We start from the raw sequence: 4,652 nt of genomic DNA, 5'->3' as shown, positions 1-4,652 counted from the left end.
GCAAGTATTCCACCCTTTCTTCGATTAACACCCCTGACGTGTTTACAAGCGACACGTATCCTCTCACGGTTCGACGATTCGTTGGAACGTTTTTAGACGACGCGATTCGGAATAAAAAAAAGAAATGCCAGCGTACCCGCGCGGTTTCCTACGTATCGAATTCCTTATGCGCGAGATCCGTGACTTGGCGTGACACGCTATTATCGCCGGATATTATTTAAATAATCTGCAACTCGGTTCTTTGCCGACGCGTTTCGACTAATTAACGATCGCGTTGAATTCTATTGGTCGAATGTACAGTTAACGCTTCCTTTTCATCCGCATTCGGTACCGCGCCGTTAAATACCAGTACTATGCAATTCCTACTTTTTCCATCGCACGTCGTAGCACAGATTTTCGGGTTAATTTCTTGGAGAACCAAGAGGATCGGATCATAGAAAGCAAATCATCTCACTGGACGCCAGAAATTTCACACACAGCGATACACGAGACGAAAAATTAATATTCCACGCGAGACCTCTAATTATCATAAAGACACCCTCGAAAAGAAAAAAAAAAAAAGAAAATGACGAAAAAGCAGAAACAAGGCGAACGCAAAAAATCAATTAATCGACAGGAGGAGCGTAATTTCTCGCCCCCTTGGTTCGCCGCTGCTAAAAATTGCAAACGATACCGTGGTGATCCGCGAGAAAAGAGGCAGGAAGGAGAAAGGGAAAGGGAAAGGGTAGAGAGACGGCGCCGTTTCGGCGTTTTCGCACGTGCCTCGACCGTGTAGTCATCTTATCGCAGCCACGGGACGTACTCAATTGTATTATATATATTAATAACGATACAGCGAATTAGGGATAAGTATACGATTCCGCGGTCAGGCCTCGGTAATCCTGTTATTAGCGCGGCGATTAGGGGAAGATGATCCTCAGGCAAATTGCAGGGGCGTATACCGCGGTGTTTGGTTAACGTAATCGCCAATCACTATCGTTGATCCTCTCCGGTCGTTCGACCGAGTGAGAAAGGAGAGGGTGAAGCCGCGGAAGGGTCGATGCGTTGGACCCCCCTCGCCACCCCCTCTTCCCCACGGCATTTCCCTTCGTCGAGGATTTTCTCGTTTGCGAGGAGACCCAGCCGTGGGGGCCCTCGGGACCCAGCTCTCCTGTCCCGCAGACATTCGTGCCGCGAGTCGATTAAATTGCAGTTTACGCTCGGATTCAATATTTCACTGTTATTACCTGGAATTGGCGTAACCAAACGGCGGAAAACTCTCTTCTTTAAACAGTCCGAGATTATTAGGTCGACCGCGCGCGAGCTATTTTCTCTTCCGTTCCGCGATACCATGCAGGGCTATTCCATGAAGGGTAGACGCTTCTTTGGTTCTGTTTTTTTTTTCGAGAGGTCATTGCAGTTGTGGATCACAGAATTATTTTTTGTTATCTTACAGAGCTAATTTTCTGTATTTTAAGTGACTGATCTGTTAGATGGAATATTATTGGTCCCTTGAAGTTGAAAGTTTGTTGGTTTAATCATCTTCAGAGCACGCAAAATTTAACGAAGAGAATAATGCCATCGCCAATCGATCGCGAAGGGTTAATAGTACGAGAAAGGGGTGTCCACCTGTTCCTGTTTGGCTCTGGAAAATTGCACACCGTTCTTCGTTGCTGGCAAACGTCAACGTCAGGGCAGAAGAAAGCGGTCAGACTCGTCAGCAGGAGAGAAACGAAAAAAATAAAACAGTTCCCGGGATTGACTTTTCAACTGCGTCGCTTCCTGGCGGCGAAAATCATCTTCATTAAAACTGTTCCGGTCGGTTCCATCCGTTGCCCGCGCGGCCGTCGCATGGATCGCGGACCACGTCACGATATTCACTCGCATAACGTCCCCGGCTGGTAACACTCGTAGCCTAGATTCGAAGTGTCAAGGAGCGATGTACATTTTCATCGCGTCTTCGCGAACGAACGCGTGGCGTGTCCTCAGCGTTCTTCCGCCTCGAGATCTCGTTTGTCGCGCGATCGATGGAAAAGGAAACTGTTCGTTATATCCGTTCGTTATTTTTACGTTTGCGCGCGTAGTCCATCAGCACAGGGGACATTTCAGATTTATCGTGATTGCAAATCAGTTAAAGTCGTGGAAAGGAAACTTTGCTAGTCTCCAGGAGGTTTCAGTTAACTGGAGTAGGTTATGATACCGAATTTTTTTAGATTTATTTTACATTACTCGATACACTTGGAATTAAGTAAATTTGTTCAATACATTGTCTGAAAATTGCTCGTACCTTCCTTTTGCAGCCTTTGTATCTACAAAATGGCGCTCTCGGAGCTTGAGTTCCTCGATGAAAGCTTGCTTATTACAGATTTTTGTTAAATATTGCAGATTTTTAGTTTATTGTTCTTCTGTACGAAAATATATTGCGTGTTGCAAGAATTAATTGCGCAATGTTAGATCTTTTCTTATACTATGTAGTTTACGTTGCGTCAAAGGCGCCTGTGTAGTTATTAGAGACGCTTGCTGTAAAGCTAAATTGGTCTGTAGAGCAATTACGAGCCGTTGAAGAATGTCGTGTCGTTCGAAAAGTTTTTAGAATGTTTATTCCGTATAAAATAGTAGATTGATTAAATTTATACTGCATATGTATAATTATAATATATATACGTAATTACAATTATAGTTGCAACGAGTCATATGCTTCTGCAAACGAAACAAATATAGCGCATACGTACGAGTGTTTGAAGATGAGAAATTTAGAAAACACTCGAATCGAAGATACAGTAAAAACCGTTTTCTCCAGAGTTTCCTGCTCGCGTCAAAGTTTCTACTGAATTTCCCATTTTCACTAAAATCAATTTCTACTACTCGCAGCAGATCTCAACATTCTTGAGCATCGTAAATGCACAATCTCTGCTACATGTGCGAGCAGCGAAAAGTATCACGGGTGTCTACTTTTATCGCGTTCCTCTTTACGCGTTTAATCCGAATAGAATGAAAAATTGTACTCTGGCGTTCGATCCGTTGTATCGCGAGGAGGAAGAATTCTTCTTGAACAAAAAATTGCTAGACTCACGAGCGGTGTCTGGATCGTCGTGTATCCGTTGGAAAAACGGCAAAGTTTCCATCGATCGTCGAAGGTCGACAACCTGTCGTCCGCGCGACGAGGTCGATTCGCAAACATCAATTATATCGACGAAACGTCAATAATTCCGTGAACGATAAACCATCGCGCTCGGCTGGTGCGCGTCGGGCTTTCTCGGTAGAGGCGCGAAAACAATGTGCACACCGAACAATACCTGGACTTCCCCCGAATTTCGTACACGGCGGTGGCCAAGCTCTCGATCGATCGCGAAATGATAAACGAGAGGCAACGCGATGACACCGCGGACTGTCCCTCTGCGTCAGACCGTGTGTCCCCGTAATTTTCTGCTGTCCGCGATGACTCAGAGCCAATGACTTGGCGGCCAACACGACGACTACGTATTAATTACGGCTAAAAATCAACTATGGTAATTTCGAGGGAAATCGGTATTGCTAGCGGCGTGGCGCGTTCGCCGAGTTCTTCGATACGTCGCGTATTTTAGTCGGAAAGATACCGCGTTTCCTCGAATCGAGGTTTCAATGGAGATTTTCTGCAGACCCGTGTTTCACTCTTGTTGTTGTCTCTTCGCTCCTCCTTTCGTTTACGGTTACACATTTCTTATCGATCTTTAGAACGTTGCCACTTTAATCCTTTCAGAACGGGTTTCTTTTTTTTCATTTCCTGCCATTTCATGGAGCACCAATAATGTCACGTGTTTTTCGAGTAAAATCAAACAGATGGGGGTATTATTATTTATTACATATAGTTGTAGTCGTAACTTTAATATTCCAAGTTAGATATCGAAGTTCTAAGCGAGTGTACATTATGATTTGCGTCAGATCTGAAAGGGTTTAAGTTAAGTCGAAAGGACTTGAGAAATAATCTAGCAGGTATTTGTTGCACTTCTCGAGTAGAGTTTCTACGAGCACTGGCTTCGCTTCGAGCCCAATTCATTTTAGACTTTCTGTAGATAAATATCGCTGTTGTTCGTAGGTTTTTCGTTTCCTTCTTCTGCAAGAATATTTAAAAAATTTTTTATAAACAATCTTTTTAAGGAGAACATTGGAGAACCGTCGAAAACGTTGCAAAGTGAATTGTGAAAGGACTCGGGAAACAATTTAGTATTTTTAGTATGTACTGAGCGACGTTTCCGCGAACACCGGTTCTGTCTCGAGTTCTTTGATTCTTTACGCATTGTAATTATAGAATGCTCATTTTCTCAGCGGCTCTTTGAATTTTCATTCCAGGCAATAGTTTCACCGCCACATGTCGCTGAGATGTACTGTTCGTATTCGTTTTGCTTTTACAAACCGATCACCGTGTCTGCACGCCAAAAAGCCAAGCACACCTGTACATCCTGATTTCTAATCAGACACTTTTCGCATTAAATACGCGCGCATCCGCGCGTCTGAAGCTCCAGTTTTTTCGCGTTAAACGAAGAATATTAATTCTGTATTATTCAACGAAAAATCACGAGGTATAAATACAACGATTTATCCGTATAATTCACCGCAGACACGGTTCGATAATCGTGTTTGCACCGAAATTTCGGTGCACTCGATTGCGCCGTATTTTTGCACGACTGTGCGAC

The 4,652-nt window shown here is 43.9% G+C and overlaps 2 protein-coding genes across 2 annotated transcripts in view; one reads left to right on the top strand and one right to left on the bottom strand.

Moving 5' to 3' along the window:
* Oaf (BRICHOS-like domain-containing protein out at first) overlaps positions 1–4,652 on the bottom strand; it is a 189,060-nt gene that overhangs the window by 126,800 nt on the left and 57,608 nt on the right. The gene's annotated exons all lie outside the window — the stretch shown is intronic.
* Positions 1–4,652, top strand: part of LOC143422193 (uncharacterized) — a 53,508-nt gene that overhangs the window by 502 nt on the left and 48,354 nt on the right. The gene's annotated exons all lie outside the window — the stretch shown is intronic.

The sequence above is a fragment of the Xylocopa sonorina genome, chromosome 3 (genome assembly GCF_050948175.1).
Source record: "Xylocopa sonorina isolate GNS202 chromosome 3, iyXylSono1_principal, whole genome shotgun sequence".
Lineage (NCBI taxonomy): Eukaryota > Metazoa > Arthropoda > Insecta > Hymenoptera > Apidae > Xylocopa > Xylocopa sonorina.
This window is presented reverse-complemented; position numbering and strand designations above follow the sequence as displayed.